Consider the following 20492-nt stretch of genomic DNA (forward strand, 5'->3'; position numbering starts at 1 on the left):
CCTAATTTCCAGGAATTAGGAGAATTTCAAATTTCTAAGAGTATTTATTTACTTTTAAATCATTCATAATAGAGATCCTTCAGAAGATGTTTAAATCTAATTTGACAATACCACCCAGAAGTAGGAAAATAGTACACACATATGAGAAGTAAAACCCATTTTTCATTTATAGACACATACACATAACATACACAGGGAAAGCCATGTCTTCAAATTTAAAATTATATAATTTTTTAAAATTACATAATCACATACATAAAATTACATAAATAAACATAAAATACAGAACTCACCAATTTACATCAAGACTTTTTCTCTTCTTAGTGGGTAGATTTGACCTCCAAGCTAACAAATAACCAGAAAAGACTCGCAAACCAGATTCTTTGTCTTCATCTTTCACCCAACTTTATTTATTGCATTTCGGTTAATCTCTTGGCAGTGTTTGCCAATTTGACAGACCGTGAAACCAAGACAAGCCAGTGCCAGAAATCAAGTGAGGATGTAAAAAGAATCAAAGTCAAAATTCTTCACATGGGGTCCAGAGCACGGGACCAGGAGCTGGGCAAATGCTGAAGTCAGAAAGGGCACACAAAGGGCTTGGAAGTCTGGCCATCTGTGTGAAACTCATGACGATGCAAAGACAGGGCCCAAGTCCACTGAGTCAGAGCAAAACTGTGAAAGACAAAAACCACCAGATAATTAAGGAGATGATTTCATTCAACCTATTCCAACAGGAAGAAACTCGTTCATGAATCATATCTGAAGGAAAAGGAAAGGGACCTGAAATTGTAGAGTGGCTGGTAAATAAGACAGTGATCACAAATCTCCCAGGAGTCCTGAGGAAGGGTGGACGCTGAGCTTATCTCAGCATGCAAGAGCAGAGTAGCCCTTTAGGACAGCCTCTCTGAAATGCGAAAGGATAGGGTGACGGCTTAACCACCTTGTCAAGACTTTGTTCCTTTAAAGATCAGATCCTTCCCTTCATTCCTCTAAACTTCCACTTCCTGGTTTGGGGTCTGGGTAGATAGAAGACACTTAATAATTCTTAGTTAACAATGCTGACGGTGTTCTCCTTGCTAGGCAGGGAAGAAAGTGTCCAAGTGTTCCAAGAGAGAGGACTTGGGTCAGGCTCTGTATGGCAACAGTGAATAAAATCCATCATTGGGTAGATACTTTTCAAGGCTTCAAATTTATTTATGCCATTGGGTAAGTTAAAGAGTTTTTAATAGACTCAGGGTTTTTTTTTTTTATTTCTAAAATGCAAGTATAATAACATATTACATTGGCTTCTTAGTGCCTTCAGAGATATAACAATAAAATGTTTGCCATACATTAGACACTCACTAAGTGCTGTTTCCATTCTTCCCACTCTCATCCCTATTTCCAGAGTGTTTTCGGATAGCTCGGTTTCAGCCACACTCTACTTTCAACACACCTCTCAAGCACACTGCAAGCTCTGTCTGTCAAAGCACATATGTCATTTACCTTTGAATCGTATTTGCACAGTGGGCATAGCATGTACCCAGTGACTGCCAGCTTCTGTATTATATAGGCACTGGCCAAACTGCTACAACAAAGAATCCCAAAAATAAAGTGACTTTAACAAGAAGTTTCTTTCTTCCTCACAACTTAGTCTGCAGGCAGCCACCAAGGATAATTCAATGGTTCCACTCCACATGACTATTTAGGGACCCAACTCCTGATGTCCTGTAACTTTGCCCAAGGGGTCAGTAAGCTATACTCTCATGACCACCTGTTTCTGTAAGTAATTATATGTACACACAATCAGGCTCATTTATTTCCATGTTGTCCAAGGCTACTTTTGCACTAAAGCAGCAAATTGAATAATTTCTTCAGAGATCATGTGACCCACAATATAAAATATTTACTATTTATCCTTTAACATCTGGCACCTACCCTAAAGTACCTATCTTGGCCTCTGCCTTGGCCTCGTCTATATGGTTAAAGCTGGGTTGCAGCAAAGTCTGTCTTCTAGGGAAGGGAAGAAGATGGACATCCAGAATGTGTGACTTCCTGGATGGCTCATGACTTTGCCTGTATCATTTCCACTCTTATGTCACTGGCCTGAAGTCTGCCATGTGGCCAAGCCTAGCTGCAAGAAAACATGAGGAAAGTAGTCTCTGGTTGGATAGCCATGTGCTTAGCTTAAAAACAAAGAACTCAATCACTAAAAGAAAGAGGGACTGCAAAGCACATATCTAAGAAAGGAGTAGTAGAAACAATATCTAAAGAACTCTCAAAACTCAAGAAATCTTTTTTCCTTATCTTGGGAACAAACAATGAAATTAGAAAATGGGCAAGAAATATGAGCAGATATTTCATTGAAGTGGATATACAGATGACAAATAAGCAACTGTAAAGATGCTCCACATCATCAGCTATTAGGAAAAAATGAAAATTGAAAGCATAAGGAGCTATCAGTCCATATTTATCAGAAAAGTTAAAGCAAAAGAAAAAAAAAGAGAATGACAATATGAAGTGCTGATGAGGAAATGGAGAAATTGGATCACTTGAACATTGCTGGTAAAATGTAAAATGATGCAACCACACTAGAAAACAATTTGGCAGGTTCTTATGAAGTCAAATGGGTGGGCTGGTGATACAGCACAGTAGTGGAGGGTTTACCTAGATTGCATGAGGCCCTGGAGTTAATCCTTAGCACCACAAAAAATAAAACAAAATAAATACACAAACAACACCTCTATTATTGGACATTTGTCCCAGAGAAATGAATAATTATATCCCTCAGTAGTCTGTACATGAATGTTCATAGCCTAAACTTAGAAACAATTATGCATTCTTCATGGTTAAATGGTTAAACTGTGGTGTGCCCAAACGTGGACCCCTAATCAGCAATTAAAAAAATAAACAGGTTACTGGTACCTGCAACTTGTTAGACTCTCAAAGGAATTATGCCAAATTAAAAATAGGAAAGCCAACCCTAAAAGATTTCATACTATATGATTCCATTTATATACCATTCTTGAAATGTCAAAATTATAAAAGTGGGAAACAAATCAGTGTTTTGAAAGGATGAGGGACGATGGAGAAATGAGTGTGGCTCGAAAAGGGACAACTCAGGAGTCGTTGTGATGGTGGAATTATGCTGTATCTGAATACAAGCACACACCTAAGCTCAAGTAAAGCTTGGGGAATCTGTACAAAGAAAGAGAGGTGGAGGGGATGCACTCCGAGAAAACTCAAAGTCTCCATCACAACTGTGCTACTGTTCTGGTGCAGGGATAAGAGAAAAACATTCTACTACTTGGTTCTTTCTTCTGCCCAGTTCTGAAATTTGCTATGTGGCATGAGAATACTAGCATGTGACAGCAAGTAGCTTCCCCACCAAAAAAAAGAAGAAGAGACAGACAGGAGATGAGAATAGCAGCTGTTTCCTTGCTAGTTCAATAAAGAAATTTCCCTTATTCCGTATGAATTCTCTTATGGAAAAGATTAGAGGATTAGAGATAAACTCATTTTTACCAGATAAATCAAATAATAAGCTGAACACTCGAAGGCTTTAACAGAGCAAATAACAATGAAGTTATTTTCTTTTTTGTAAAACTCGGGTGCATGAATCATTTAAATTGCAAGAGGGATTTTTGGAAGTGGCAAACATAAACTCTTTTAATCATCTGAGCTTTCTGAGGCAACAAGAATCGCATAGTAATGTGTGGTATGGAAGGAATTACAGTCTGGTTGACCGAGAAAGTACCTTATGCTCTTGGAATGTGGGCTAGTAATAAGCAGCCTTGGGGCAGCTTTCACTGGCTACAAAGAGTCATTAAACTGCTCATCTGCTGGTTGTGCACAAAATGCTCACTCTTTTCTCTTTAATGTCAATATGGCACAAAAGCATGCAAGGGTTTCTGTCCTAGGTCCCCTACAGAGTAGTCAAAGATTTTAACAGAGGCCAACAGAAGTGCTAGGTCCATTCCAGAATGCTAAATCCTGCTGCTGAATGGAAAGCCAGAGGAGGCAGAGTGGGCTCTGCAGGATCGCTGATGGTCTTTGCTTCTGCTCCGTGGCTTCTATTCATAAGCCACAGCACTGTTCATCAAGCACCATATTTCTGATGTTCCAGAAAAATTCTGCAGACTGGAGGAGCATTCTTATCTCTCTTTAAAAAGGTGGATTTACCCCTAAGTGGACCTAGGCAGAGATCTCAAACCACAAACAGGGAAATTATCATTCTGGTGTCACCTTTTTCATGCACCCCAAGTGTTTACTGAGTATCAATGATGTGGCAGAGTTCATGGGCATGGGGCTTGGGAGGAGTTAAACCTCAAAATGCCTCTGACACCTAACATCACAGAGTCTGTGACCTTCAAGATAGAAGGCTTGTAGCAGACTTGGTGGCTGGTCATGTGCAGCAGGAACAACCTTGAGCTTTGTTTGTGCCCTGCATACTTTGTTCCTCAACTATTTTTTTTAAAGAGGGCTTTGCTCAGAAAATGCTGCCACACATAATTTATGTCATCAACTCTTATTTGCCTAAGTCAGTGGATTCAAACTTTATTACACAACAAAACCACCTGGAGGGCTAGTTAGAACACAATCTCTGATTCACAAGATCTTAAATGAGACCCAATAATTCAGATGATACTGATGCTCCAGTCTAGGTGCCACATTTTACAAACCATTTACAACCATCATCCCAAAATTTCTGCTTTTACTACTTACCTCACTGTTAGCCAAGTGAGGCAGGTTATTTTTTTTAAACTAGCCACTCAGCATTGCTTCTCTGCATGGGTGGAGCCAGCAAGTTCTTTTGACACAGAAATTTATTAAAGAAAAATCTCTTCTACAGTGACATCTCTCCTTTATGTAACTCTACAACCAAAAGGCATTCAGCAGAAAAGGATGAAAATCACTTTGGGGCTTGACATCTCTCCCAGATCCTTGTGGTATGCAGAGTTCTAGGGTGGGCATGGGTTTCCATAAGGATCCTAGGGGTAAGTTGGGAGGAAGGAACTTTGATCCCTACTTAGAGTAATTTTCTGTTGTTACAGAAGAAAATACTCAAAATTCAGCAGTTCAAAAAATACTCATGGCTTTTGTGAGCTACAAAGTACAGACACAAGTAAGCTATGTTCTCTAGAATCAAAGTAGACATCGTGCTGTGTTCCTCACTGGAGTTCAAGGTCCTTTTCTAAGCTCATGCGGTTGTTGGCAGGATACAGTGTCTTCAGGCTGTAGGACTGAGGTCACTATTCTCTTGCTGAGTGGCTTCCCACGGCTTCTGTCAACTTGTAGAAGCCTCCTGCCACATTTTGCCACCTTGTGCACCTTCTATCCTCAGTCTCTCATACCTTGAATCCCTTCTTTCTCCTTCAGGCCAGCAGGAGCTATCTATCTGACTTCTTTTACAGGCTCTACTGATGAGGACGGGTCCATCCAGGAAAAGCTCACTGTCTTAGTTACTTCTCTCTCGTTACTGAGACAAAATAGCCAACACCCAAGGTTAAAGGAGGAAAGGTTTATTTAGTTCAGAGTTTGTAGAGGTTTCAGTCCATAATCAGCTGGTTCCAGGGCAAGGTGACAAGGCAGAGGAGCAACAGTTCATGGTGGTGGAAGATAACAAAAGCAATAAGAGAGGAGAATGGAGCAAACTTCTTTCTCTCCCTTATATTGTATGAAAGCTACCTACACTAGGGCAGGTATAGCGCTCACACCCTTAATCCCAGCATTGTACCATAAGTCAATCACAAACTGTAGATTCAGCCACCTCTGAAAAACCAGCCTCCCCATGACTGCATGAGGCTTTTGGGGGGGAGGACAAACACAAACCATAATATTCCCTTCTTCTAATTAACTCAGTCAAATGATTAATAACCTAGTTATGGAAGTGACCTGCCATCAGATTCACAGATGTCACCATGTGAAATGGGAGAGATTTACACAGGGAATTGGCCTACACTTGGGGAGTACAGTGAGGAGAAATGGAAAAGGTAAAGCTTCAGGGATTTTCAGGATACAAAATTTTACCCTGAGACTCAAAATTGCTATACTGGGGTGTAATAGATTGATCAGGTCAAGGTCAAACTGACCAGCAAGGGTACCAAGGGACTCAGAGGAACACCCACAAGAGGAAGGAGTTGGGAATGGCCAAGTGGGCTCCCATGAAGCTTTAAAGTCTCCTGCTGGGGTGGGGGAGTCTGGCATAGCTATTGGCTAAGGTACAATGTGACTCACTTTGAAGCAATGACCAAGAGAAGCACAGTAGTGAGACCAAAGAGGAGAACAGGGCCAGGACACTGGAGACTTGTGTGTGTGTCCTGAAGCAGTCACTCATAACTAGACAGGCAGTGGTGTGGCCAGGCTGTATTTAGACTGTCACTTTGACTTCAGTATAAGGAATTCACCAGACAGTGGCAAAACTGGAGGTTTTAAGAATCTGTTCACTATGCAGATGAGAAAGGCTCCTAAATTAGGACAGGTGTCTAAACTGAACATGAAAACAGGACCAGGGGTCAAGGACTCACAATGTAGGTTGGTATCCCTTAACAGGACTAGCAGTGCTATTTAAGGTTGATGAATGCCAGTGTCTCTGCCTTCATTAAAACCTCACCTCATCATCTCTCCACTGGAGTCTATTAATATCCCACTCCATTCTTGTGTAACTGCTCTGTAAACAAAGCCAGATTCAAACTTCCTGGACTACCAGTCAAGACTCTTTGTAGTCTGACCTTACTCTCCTCAGTAGCTCCCACTTCCATCTTTATCCACCATGGAGCTACTTTGAGCATCTCTCTAGTCCTTAAACAAGTTAGGGCTTTGAACACTGTGCCCTTCCCATATAGAAAATTGCCAGAATAATCCCTCAAGACCCAGCCCAAATTCTTTTACTTGTTGTCTAACTGTGGTAGCCTGAAAAATGGCCTCCAAAAATTTCTCAGAGCCTGCAAATTTTATATGGCACAGAGACTTTGCAGATGCATAGTTGAGTTAAGGACCTTGAGGTGGCTGGGAAGATGAACCTAGGTTAGCTGGGCCTTGTTTGTAATCATAAGACTAAGAGGGAGACAGGAAGATGGGATTACAAAAGCCTCAGATGCGATGACTAAGCACAAGGTTGGATGAGGAAGGGTGTCACCAGCCAAAGAATATAGGCGGCCTCGAGGTTAGCAAGGAAACAACTTCCTTGCTAGAGCTGCTGGAGGGAACTAGCCCTGCCACTGCCTTGACTTCAACCCAGTGAGACTGTCAAACTTTTGGTTCACAGAACTGTAAAAGAATAAATGTGTTTTTTTAAGCTGCTGAGTGTATGATAATTTGTTGCAGTGTCAGTAGGAAACTAATACAAACTCCTGCAGTAGCCACTCTCAAAGCCTTTTATTTATGTTTCTGTTGAAATATTATTACCGAGGGAAAACCTAGATAAATGCTCCTGCTCTTAGTTGATTAGTAAAAGTCACTAATTGGGAAGGTCATATAGCTGAGCAACACGTTATCAGTCTCCTCTTAGCTTTGCCACAGTTAGTGCCTCTGTCATGTGGGTGATGATGGTAACAGTTGCCTAGGTTATTTCCTAGAAATGTTTGCTGAAAGCACTGAGTCTTCAGTTGGGCCTGCACACCTGTCCCACAGGTGATTGGATGAGGATGAAGGAAAGGACTTGGCGTTTTTGTCCTTCTACTGTGTTTGGCTCCTTTGCTGTCTTAACCTTGGCATCAGACTCCACTCAGCTCTGCATGTAGACATGTTGATCATTTAAGAAATGTTTTGTCTGAAATTATAATACACAGGTCACTTGACCTAGACTTGCCCTGTCTCCCTTTCACCCCTTTGAGGCTAAAGACCCCTGGAGCAGCTGCCATGACCAGGAACTCCAGATCAAGAAAGAAGGGATAAAAGGCAGTACCTGAGTTCTTGGAAGATCTCAGCCTAGCCCCAGAAAAGACATCCATCCTCCTCCCCTTGATTAGCTTATCTTCCCCTCTCATAATCCCTGTCCTATACCTATAACCCCTCTACACCCTAGAGTTGAGAAGATTTGTGAGCAAAGTTTCTCTCTTCCATTTCTGGCCACTGAATAAAGTCTCTCCTCTCCAACACTCACGTCCTAGACATTGTTTTTTTTCCGTGAGATGATCTTCCGGACCTGGATTTGGTGATAGTATGACCACATATTCTAGATACTGGTTTACAGTCTGGCTTTCTCATCGGACTGTGATTTCTCAAATGTAAAAATTGTGTCATTCATCCTTAGGTTATCAGTGTTGTGCACGTAGTAGCGCTTGGCACCTAGTAGTATTTGGCACATAGTAACCCCCAGTAATTGTCTGGGATAGGGAAGTGATGGAAGGAATGAGTCAAAGTGAGAAAAAGGTTTCACTGAGCCACTTTGAGACCCTCACCCTCTCTTCATCTCGTTTTGTAGCTTTTTGTGACATGTTGTGATTTAAAGATTCCACACATCCCATCTAAGATTTCAGGAACCAAAGAAAAATGAGAGGAACTGTGGCCAAAACTTATTCCTTCAAGAAAATTAGATAATAGAATTAATTACCAAAAATCCTCTGGGAAACAAAATTCCCTAAGCTGAGAACCACTGGTCTTAAAGGATGCTTCCATCAGTGTATAGGAAATCTACACTACAATAGAACCAATACAAGGACTCACTCACATCCGCATGGTTGCTAGATAGGCTGCCCCTGACAAGGCTGATTCTGGTGCCATTTAACAGCCCAGTTCCCATTTTCCAGGTCCTTTGTCAACTGGTCATTTACCTCTTCCTAAAGGATGGCTAAAAAGATGTTTCTTACTAAGATATCCAAACATAAGAACACATTCTTAGCTGCATTTGAATGTTTTCTAAGTTTCCATCAGCATAACATGGCTAAAACTTCTCAAGGCAGGCCCCCTCCTGGCAGCCAAGTGCATCCACCGCTTACTGAGTGTTCCTGGTTTTTGTCTCGGAAACTGACCTCCTCTGTGACATTCTTGAGAAAATCACTGCAGATGCCAGCTCATGTTTATGTTCTGGTCCTGAGCTGAACCCAGTCAGTGCAGAATTCAGATGCCAAATGTAAACTTGTCTGTACCCACTGAGAGGGATGGGGGTGAGAAGAGCTACATTGTTAAGTATGCTCACACATTCTCTATTTTATACAGATTACTCTCAGACATTGGGCATTCTTTAGGCATTGGTTTTATTGAAGGTGAAACAGGTCTAAATGAAGTGATTTATGAACTTGGAAGAGGAATTGATCTTGGAGCATTTGGCTGGGATGAGCTAGCAGGTGAGAAGTGGTGTGCTCTAAAGAAATATGGTAAATGAGACCAGAGTTTACAACCAAATAGAATTAGAGATACCCCTGGACCAACAGAAAACTGTGGTCAGCTGAAAAGTAGCCAAAGACATTAAGAAATTGAGAATCTGCCTCAAAACTTAGAAGCCAAAGCAGAAGATGTGAGATATCTCAGCTATTTTACAGGTCAGAACTGACTTGGATACAAAGCCCGACAATTACAAACTACCTCCAGAAGCACACAGTTCTCCATTCTTCACTAATACCCTGAAGACAGGCCCTGTTAAATTTCTCTTTTATCTTTCCCTTAGCTTCCCTTGAGGGCAGAGGTGTCCAATAACTGCCAAGGGGTTCTTTTTAATAGGCCACAATGCACACAGAAAATTATTTATTAGATGATATCTTAGTTACTTTTTTTCATAGCTGAGACAAAATATCTAATACCCAAAGTTAAAGGGGAAAGTTTTATTTCAGCTCAGAGTTTGTAGAGGTTTCAGTCCATGGCTGGCTAGTCCAAAACAGGATAGCATGGCAAAGGGACATCACAGAGGAAAAATGATTCATGGTGTGGCAGGTAGGAAGCAACAAGCAGCAAGAGCAACAGCAGCAGCCTGACTCTCCTTTTGATCCTTTGTAGGCTATCTACCTTTCTGGTGGTGTCACTCACACCCAGGGTAGTGGGCTTTCCCATCATCCACACCCAGAACTATGCTAAACCAATCAGTGGACTAATTTAATAATCACACACGCTTAGTCCTAGTACCACATACCCTCGATGCAACCACCTCCATAAAACCCCAATTATGAGCACATGAGGCTTTGGGGGGTGTTGCAGTTTGGGGTTTTGCAAGGGAAACAATACAACACAGGACACATATTTTATAAGATTACTTTATAATAGTCATCCAAAGAATGATATACAACTAGAGTGCAGGAAATCTGTCTACAGTCTAAAGACCAAAGAATCCAGCTGAGGGCTTAGATCCCATAGTAATGTCCTGCAAGAGTCCAGCTGAAGATCCAGAGCCCTCCCATCAGTCCAACTGGAAGCCTAGATCCCATGACAATGTCTCATGCAGGCCTGTTTCACAGATCTGTGCTAGGAGGCCCAAAGGTCAGTGGTGGAAGCTAGAAAATCTGTGCCAGTGGAATGAAGGATCCATGCTAACAGGCTGAGGGATCTGCACTAGAGCCAGGAAGCAATGTTCAAAGTAAGAGCCAGAGCTCCCCCGAAAAGTACCACAGCCATCCTCAACAACAGTGAGGTCCTGCACTCCCCCCATGATAACAGCCAAGTTCCCATGAGGAAAGCCAATGTGACAAGCTGCTCCTGGAAACAGAGTAGTGCACCATCTTCCCCTCCATAGCCAGGAAGTGACACTCAAAGGGAAGACCAGAGCTCCACCAAAGTGAATCAAAGCCATTCTCAGCGACAGTAAGTTCCCAAGCTCCTTCAATGGAGAGAACAGCCAAGTTCATCAGGAAAGCTAGCTCCTTCAATGGAGAGAACAGCCAAGTTCATCAGGAAAGCCAGCATGACAAGCTCCTCTAGGAAAACTACAGCTTCTAACAGCACCCAAGACCTTCTCTTCTTCTCCAATTCTCTCTCTTATGCTTCTGGCAATAGTCCTCAGGTGGGCCTCCCGCACCCAGCACCATGCTGCTTCAGTTCAGCTGGATGTTACAAGTTGACCACCAGTTGTCAATCCACCACAGGGGGACATCTAGATATAAGCCATAACATGCAGAAACTGAGGCCCAGATTTGCTTATAGACTAAGGAGAAAAGCCAGGATTCAAACTCAGGCTTAGAGGGCTTTCAGTCCATTTTTCCTTTCTACCCAAACTAATGAAAATCTTGAGGATTCCCATAGCTACATTTTGATGCTCTCTTTCAAAGTATGCCATCCTAAATTATTTTACTACAGCTGATAGTAATACTGTGTAAAGAGCATATTCATGCTGCTTTCTTTTTCTTTCCCTAAGGAGAAGAAAAAGTCATGGATTACAAAGGAATTTGGTAATAGGGTACGGAGAGATTGAGAGCTAAATTTCCTCCGGTGGCCCCTGGTTGTGAAACCAGGTCAAATCACCTATGCTATAGTTTAAAGAGTTCCCACAGTAACACCAACCCAAATGTGTTCAAAAGACGCACAAGCCAGCAACACTCTGTATAAATGGGACAATGGCCACATGGGGAAATGAGACCTGAGTTTGATCCCTGTTCTGCCATTCCCAAGCCCATGACCTTAGACAAACCCCTCACCTTTCTCAGCTTGTTTCCTTACTTTTGAAACTGAGCTAACAGCATTCACTTCAGAGGGCTGTGGTAAGGATTGTATGAAAAAATAATAGGGACTTCTGCTTTCTGGTCTGGCATGTAAGGGGTTTGGAAGTTGTCATTCCATCCTAACAAGTAAAAACTAAGTACACTTTAAAAATTAAACTGGGAATAGAGGTGCATGCTACTCAGAAGGCTCAGGCTTGAGAATTGCAAGTTCAAGGCTAGCCCTGCCAAAATAATAAGACCCTATCTCAAAACAAAACAAACAACCAATCAAACAAAACACCTCTAAAAATTGACAACTTTTAAGTTTATCAAACAGGTAAGGTACATAAGATGAACAAGTTTCTCATAACTGGAGAGACTGACAGGTAAATATAGAAAATCACAAAATCAAATGCTCACAAATAGAAACATCCCTGGGAACCAGTGACAGGGTAGGAAAACCAAAATTGCAGGGGATTAGTGTAAGTAATTCTGAGATAATAAAATCTACAGTGATGATCTGAATGTAGTGGTACATGCGTGTAATCCCAGGTACATGGGAAGTTGAGGTAGGAAAATCTCCAGTTCAGGACTAGCTTTGGGAATTTAGCAAAACCATGTCTCAAAATAAAAAAAAAAAATTAAAAATGTAGCTCAGCACTTCCTGGGTCAATTCCTAGAGTCTAAATAAAACAAAAAGCTCTGTGAGAGAACAGGGTCCATTTATAGTGGGTGTTTGATTTTTATGAGTTTTATTCTGAAAGTTCTACCAGGCTGACACAGTGAAAAGCAGAGGAAAATCCCGTGCTTATGTCAGGGAGAGGAGGAAAGCAACTATTTAATTTTAAGCCAGTATTCTATTTTGCTCTCAAAAGAGACCTGCCTTTAAATAAATAAATAAATAAATAAATATTTTTAAAATTATGTAACCAGTCCCTAACTCACTGGAATTTAAATAGAGGCCAATTGGGCCAAGGATATAGCTCAGTGGCATAAGCACCTGCCTGGCAAGCACAAGGTCCTGAGCTCGATTCCCAGTAGCAGAAAAAAAAATAATAAATAGAGGCCAATCGACCTAAAGCTTACATCACTCATAAAAATGCTTCTTTTAAAAAAATTTAGAAAGGTTAAGTAGTTTGTCTAAGGTCATGGAGCTAGAGAGTGTTTGGGCTGAGATTCAAACTCATGCCCTAACCTCAACACAGAAGGCTTCCAAGAGCTCAAGTGAGGCAAACGGCCAGGGCACAATAAAAGTCAGTGTCATTTCTCCCTTCCTTCCTCCATTCCTTCCTTCCTCTCCAAGTTCAGAGCACATTCACTTCTGGATCAAAATTCCTAAAACAGAATCAGAAATTTAGGGTGAGATTCTTGAACAAAGCATGACTTAGGAAATTCAACAAATCTTTAATTTAGACCCGGAACTCTGTGAAGCCCTCATACAGAGCAGAGATAGCAGAACCACCCTGGTTGGGAGACATCACTTTTCTGCCATAGGAATTAAACCCTCACGCAGAAACAAACTTCACTGATACGAAGTAGGTGCACAAGAGATTTTTCTGTTCCAATGTATGAAGCCAGTCAGGCACACTTCATTAGTGATCAGGTGAGTTGAGCTGGCGAGGTTCCCAGCTGTCACATTAGACCACATCAACTCGATAGTCAACTGGCCATGGATTCCACTGTTGTGTCGCTACCCTACTGGCTCATTTTTGGCAGTCTCAGGCATAGATTTTCTTTAGAAATGCTCTCCCCAAGACTGTTGTCCTCCCAGATTCATTCATCCATCTAATTAATCAGTTGCTGTAGTGATATTTTGAATACGTGAGATGAGCTTGAGGAAAATAAAGTGGGACACACACACACCCCAGCATCTAAGTGTTCTCCAGCAACCAGTATGTCCCCTGGAGTTAGTAGGGGGCAGGAGATGTAATCAGTCACCCCAAAACTTCACAGCTACTACATATGAGGGAGAGAAGATAGTAATCCAAAGAAAAATTTGAATCCTGTTAGGAAGGCCCAGGAGAGTCACAAGCACCCACCACTGAGAGTCCCTGGCTTGATAGTGATCCCCTTAGCTAGGTCACTGAGCAAGAAGAGATGTGAGTGCATTGAGAACTTATGCATGTGAAGTACATTAGTTACATATTATCTTTTCTTCCCTACAGCCTTGTACATTGGGCTTAATTTTACCATTCACTGCACAAGATTAGAGGATTTAAGCAACTCACTCAAACTTATTTAACCAGTAGGTACTAAAGCCTAGATCTGAAGCCAGGGCTACCTGCCTTCAAAGTTCTTGTCATTTTGCCACACTATTTCCTCTCTCAAAAGGCAAATAAGACAAGCATGGTGGTGTGGTGCACTCCTGCATTCCCAGCATCCTGGAAGCTGAGGCAGGAAGACTGCAAATTCGAGTCCAGCCTAGACAATTTAGTAAGACTGTATCCCAAAAGAAGTGAAAAACAGGCTGGGGGTGTAGCCTCATGAGAAGATTTGAGTTCAATTCCCAGTACCACCACCAAAAGAAAAAAAAAGTAACGGACAATTTTTTCACTTGGATTCTGAGATTCAGCAGTTAATGAATAGAAATGGAGGAGCAAATTCTGAGGAGGAAAGATTAGGAGTCAGGAAGAAAAGGGAAAGACAGAGTACTTAAGAATAATAACAAATTTTCCTCTCAATACTGAATCTCCTATTAGTCTGTTTTAATGGAAATTTATGTGGTCTATGTCACCCAAAATAAAACTTACATTTCTTTACATTGTTTGTGGTTGAATGCAGCCATGTAATTTCAGTCCAATGAGATATACACAAAAGGCTGAAGAGAAGTTTGATCTGTGCCCTAATTTTGCACTCTCCTCGTCCTCTCCTGGTCTTCCAGAATGGAGAGGGGACTCATTGGCTGCTGTTGGAGCCGCCACCTTAAACCATAAGGTAATGTGCCAATGAAAACCACGTACTAGGAAAGAGATACAAGAAGCCTGAGTCCCCAGGACCTCATGAAGCATAGCAACCAAACTATCCCTGGACAGCCTACTTCTGGATTTTTACCTAAGGCAGGGTCTGTTTTATTTAAACCAAGGTTAATTTGAATTATTGCTGCTTGTAACCAATTCTGATCTCAACTGACACATAACTGCATTAATTGAGGCAGCAGATGAACTGTACTGGTACAATGAGTGCTTAGCAAAAAATGCCTGTAAGGGTGATCACTAGCTTTCTTCCTCAAGTTTAGTTTTGGATCTCCTAAGTGTTTGATGATAAGAGAATTTCCTCAGGGATGGGGTGATTTCTGGAACACACATTTTTTTCCCTGTAGTTCTTTGAGTCTTATTTCCTTTATAGCAATGGCCACAGCAAGATAGGGACTCAATGACTTTCCTTCCTATCTCCCTGGGAAAACAGAAACCACCAGAAGAACATGTCTGTGGTCTTCTACCTTTACATCTACATGCTTTTTGTGCTTATGGCAATATGTTCTGTCTGGACACCTGCTGAAGAACATATTGAGTTAATGAGCTGTCCATCCTGCTATACAGGACCAACCCTTACCCCAGATCCCATGGCCTCACCCACTCCAGGTGCTTATCTACAGCTTCCTTTCTGCTTCCTCATTCTCACCAGAAGGCAAGCAAACATGCCATCCTGTCTTAGACATCCTCTTGACCATAAACACTCCTTAGGTATACACGTACTCTAGGTATTGCCTTCCCTCTTTGCTCCTCTTCAGCACATCCTAGCTGTCTATACTTACTGTTCTTTCCATCACCTCCCCTTCCATTTTCTATTGAGATTCTCCAACCAACATGTGATTCCCTTCACAGAGGGACAAGAGTTGTAAACCATCAGTACAGATGAACAAGCCCTTCATTGAGAGACACTTTCCTCTCAACCCTCCCTGTGCTACCACAGTCTAATCACTGACATCCTCTTACAGCTACCTCTTCCTCTCCTTGCCTCTAACTGTGCTTCCACAGAATTCAGCTTTTCCCTTCTGTATCTGAGTTCACTCTTCAAAAACTCATCCAAATTGATTATTAAAAAGCAATTAAAATCTGTATATCTATACAGACTACTCCCACAGCAATAACCACATCTTGCATTTCCTCCCAGCTTCCATAGCTCTCCTTCATCTCCGCCCAAAATTCACCTCCCAGGTGAGTTCTTACCTAAACACCCTTACTCAAAACTACAAACAACTCACACCTCACCAGACCACTCCATTTCTCCCTCCCCTATTTTACTCCCCTTCATAATATTTGTATTTTTTAATATATGGTATATTTTTCTGTGCTTTCTGTATGGGAATCTAAGCTTCATGAAAGCAGAGATCTTTTGTCTATACTACTGTGTCCTCAGTATTTAGAATAGTGCCTGGTACATGATAAATGTTCAGTAAAAACTGTGGAAAAATGAATAAATATTCTTATAGGGGATAGCATAGTATTAAGAGTTGGAATCATAGTTGGAAACATCTATTTCACACAAAATTTGTTGAACGAGCTAAACATCTATTTATTCACACCCTAAAACAGATCTCACACCTGCCAATTAAACACCTGCATGGATATTACCTGCAGAATCCCTGTGAGCCAGACAGCTGAGCTCCACAGGGGTCAAGGAGATGCCAAGTATGATAGGCAGAATGGTGCCCTACCAAGATGCCCACCTCCTAGTCCCTAGCACCTGAGTGTGTTACATTATACACCAGAGGAGACTTTGCAGGTTTAATTAAGATTACAAACCTTAGGGCAGGGAGGGTAGCCTGGACTATCCTGCTGGACCTAATTTAATCACATAAGTACTCAAAACCAGGAATAGAAGCAGTAGTGATGAGGCAGGAAGGTTAAAGAGATTTGAAATGTGAGGACACTCAATCTCCCGTTGCTGGCTTTGACAGTGAAGAGGCTATGAGCCAGGCAATGTGAGCTGCTTGTAGAAGTGAAAGCAACCCAGCAGACAGCTAGGACAGAAACTCCTACAGCTTCAAGCAACTAAACCCCACTAATCACCTGAATGGGCCTAGAAGTTTCTCCAGAAACTCTAATAAGAGCCCAACCCAGACAATATCTTGACTTTGACATTGTAACCACACAAGCAAAGAATCCAGTGGAACCCACCTGAATTTATCCCTGAACTGTACACAAGAAATATGCATCATTTGAAGCATTGTGATACTTCAAATGATACATTTGTGATACATTTGATTGTGATACGTTTGAAGTTTGTGATACTCTGTTACAGTGGCAGAGGAAAACCTGTGCCCTAGATGGTGACCACTGAGTGACCAGGAACCCTAAAATACTGATAATCAAGGAGCTGTCTCTACCTAAAAGTCAGGCCTACTTTGACAGGTCTGGTTTCTGTTGCCTTCCCCAAAAATGTCAAACTAATGCTTTGTCCTGTTACTAAAATGCCACTTTCTTCTGATTTCAATGGTGTCAGAATTTTAAAAGACCCAAAATAATGGAAGTTATCCTATACAGCACATCTGTTCCCAGGCTGCAGGGGATACATTTGAGAGACTTTTTCCTCTGCATTGGCAATGGTGGGCTTAACTAATGGTTTGATTTTCTATTAAGCTGCAGAAGTGAGAAATAGCTCCTTTCATAGAATTAGTAAATGCCACCAAAACTAAAGGTCAGATCAAGTTGACATTAAATACCATATTTCCAGTGGGGCAGTGTGGGGTGCTTTAAAGAGCATGTCCCACAAGCCCCACAATGCCTATTCACGGAGCTTGTTTTGAGTGCTAATGGAATCCAGTTAAACCCTTTGTCAGTTCCTGGCCTTTCCTACCTGTGACCTATATTAGCCACAATAAGTCTGTTTTCACAGACTAAGCCCACTTGGTGACCAACGTGGAGAAGGGCCATGTGGCTCATCCCACATTTAAAATGTTACATTCACTCATGCCAGCTTTTCAGTGGCTCCCAGCCCGCCAGCTTTCAGCATCACTGTGAGTTGGACACTTGTTTATCTCCTTCTGTGGCTGTGAGGGATGGAGAAGCATAGGAGGATAGACACAGGGCAGATTCCAGCTGCGCTGAGCCTGTACAGGAAGCTCCAGCTTGGCTGAAAGAGTTGGTAACCTGGGAGCATGAAGCAGTGCAACAAAGCAGGTGTGGGAAGTAAAGCAGATGCGGAGCCAGGCTACCAGGGATATAAATCCCAGTTACACTATTTATAAGTTGTGTGTTCTTAGGTGTAGTTTTAGCTTCTCTGAACTTCAATTTCCCCATCTGTGGAATGGGTATAACACTAAAAACAAGATGAATGAAGTAATATCCCCTCCCTACTTCAGTGTATTCTATCACTCTTTGCTTTATTTTTATTTTGTGGCATTTATCATCATGTACCATCTACATATTCATGTTGATATACATGTATATATTCATGTATATATTCATGAATATATCGGTGTCCCCATGCCATGCAATGAAGTGGAAGTGCCAAGATGGCAGAGACTTTGCCTATTCTCTGCTACATCCATGGTGCCTACAGCCAACAGAAGTGATAGAGCTTAGAAGTTAAGAGTGAGGCAGGAGATTGGGGCATGGAAGACTGGCTGGGAAAGTGGGCCATGATCTGTTCATTGCAAAGTCCCAGGACACATGCACAGAACAGTTCTCAAAGCCCTGTATGTGGTACAGAGAATGCTATCTTCAACTCTTCTTTTGAGAAAGTGAGTTTTCCATAGGATGGCCTAGTCCTGATGTCAGCCTGAATGGGAGATACAATTGAGCTCTTCACTACCATGTTCTATCACAGTCTATGCACATGCTGTACAGTGTACTTCTCAATCTTACTCTACAGAGCATATTTCTTTTCCTACCTAAACAAAACCTTGCCACCTTTTGTGCTTGTTTTGTCCAATTCTTTGTTCAAGTCAAGAAGAACCTAGTAACCACCTCAGGAAGGAGACCCCAGAACCCCAGAACTTGGTTAACAGCAGCACAGGGTCTGGAGTCATATTGATGAGGTTCCAATGTGGATTTACAAACTACCAACTGCAATCTGGGAAAATTATCTAACTTTTCCATTTTCTCATTTGTACATTGAAAATAATAATAGAATCTCTCTCAAAGGATCATCCCAAGTGTTACGCAGCTAAAAAATGTAAAATATTTAGAAGAATGTCAGGTGCACAGTAAGCAGGCAATGAATGTCAGCTAATAATGATAATAATAGTATTGCTATCTGGAATTTTGTGGATAATGAATCCATAGTTATGGGTTGGATGAAATGAAACATGTATTTACAAACCTTTTCTAATTATCCCCAGCACATATTAGACCCTCAATAAATGACAACTCTATACAGTGTTACATATATACATATATATTTAACAACTGGCTCTCAGAAGGCAGGAGGCTTATTTTTGGTGTTTGCTGATATCTGTGACGTACATACTTCCCCATCCTGGCTGACTTCAGTGGCCAATTGGACAACACTGAACACAGTGCCAGGAAAAGAAGCCTAGAGTATTCCCACCTTGCAGACTGTGGTGGTTTGTAAGTGGTTTACCTGTGTCCCCACAGGGGTTCATGTGATTGAAGGCTGGTTCTCAGGTGTGGTACTGGAAGGGTCTGTGACACCTTTGAGGAGCAGGGCCTACTGTGAAGTCATGAGGTCACTGAGGGCAGCCCTTGCAAAGCAGCTCTGGTGCAACCTTTAGTTCTTACAAGAAGGCCATTATAAAAGGAGCAAGCCTCGCCCCACCCAGATCTCTGTGCTCCTGGTTCCAGATTAGTACATGCTCCTACTGTTGCTACCCATGCTATGAAGTGATGCACATGAGGGGTGGCCCTCCCTGAGCCTGCGCCAGGCAGGGTGTTTATAACTGTGAGCTAAATAAACCTCCTTTCTTTATAGGTAGCTTTTGTCTGGTATTTCATTATGACAATGAATAACAGACTAATATACAGATACAATAAACATATAACTTTGAGAACATAATAGTAAAATAATTAGGCAGAGATGAGCTTTAAGTATTTATTATGTTTATTTTTAAAATAATTTAATTGTAACTTTGTATAATATATAATTTTAATAATTCCTGAGTTTAATTTTTAATGACAGATTCTAAAGGTTTTCTGAAAATTTAACAGTTGGCTCTTTCTTTTTTCTTTTAGACAATTGTCTCTTAGGATCCAGTACAAGCTAACTCCAATAGACAGCTGGCTGTATACATCTTATTCTTCCTCCCACTAATACCACTAACAGGTACACTTTCCTTGCCCCCAGACAAGTAAATAAAAGTATATCATGGAGAAATATAGAGCAGAAATCCAGTACAAGTCTGTCTCCCAGACAAAACGTTGGAATCAGATCTTACAGAGGAAACAAATTAATTGTCTACCAACACTTCACCTTATGTTGGTGAAACAGATCAAGTCCTAAACCATTCTCCTCCAAGGGACAGCCTAGAACCCCAGACTATGGTAGTATTACATCGACTCAAGTACAACTGGAAACAGAGCGGGTAATGAAAATGTACAGTGAATATTTAAATTTTTAAAAAAGGTATTACAGTAAAATACATACTGCCAATAAACCCCGCCAAAATATTCCTTGCTTCAAAAACACTTATCCCATCATTCTTGCCACTTCCTGAAGCAGTTCTGGAAGTCCCCTTTTGTGAGTGTCTTTGTAAGGTGTGAGTGAAAGCACACTGAATGCTGCTGCCAGCTACCATCCAATAGAAAAGCAGGTTCATAAAACCATGGTGTGTCCTCATCCACTTTATTCACAAGATCTGATACTGTACAACTTCTATCTCTTCCCCAAAGTCAAGATAACCATGAAAGGTAAGAATTTCACGTTAATTTGGGACATCAAGACAGCCAAAGACGGGACTGGGGATTTAGCTCAGCGGCAAAAGCGCCTGCCTGGCATGCGCAAGGTTGTGAGTTCGGTTCCCGGTACCGGAGAAAAACCAAAAAAAAA

At 41.5% G+C, this 20492-nt stretch overlaps 1 long non-coding RNA gene across 1 annotated transcript in view; it reads right to left on the minus strand.

Moving 5' to 3' along the window:
• Window positions 1-20492, minus strand: part of LOC102029484 — a 122069-nt gene that overhangs the window by 4618 nt on the left and 96959 nt on the right. The window contains exon 4 of the long non-coding RNA XR_263121.2: window positions 294-672. This is a non-coding gene — a long non-coding RNA (uncharacterized LOC102029484). The remainder of the gene's footprint in view (window positions 1-293; window positions 673-20492) is intronic.

Source organism: Chinchilla lanigera, unplaced genomic scaffold, assembly GCF_000276665.1.
Source record: "Chinchilla lanigera isolate Chin_1 unplaced genomic scaffold, ChiLan1.0 scaffold00061, whole genome shotgun sequence".
NCBI classification, from domain to species: domain Eukaryota; kingdom Metazoa; phylum Chordata; class Mammalia; order Rodentia; family Chinchillidae; genus Chinchilla; species Chinchilla lanigera.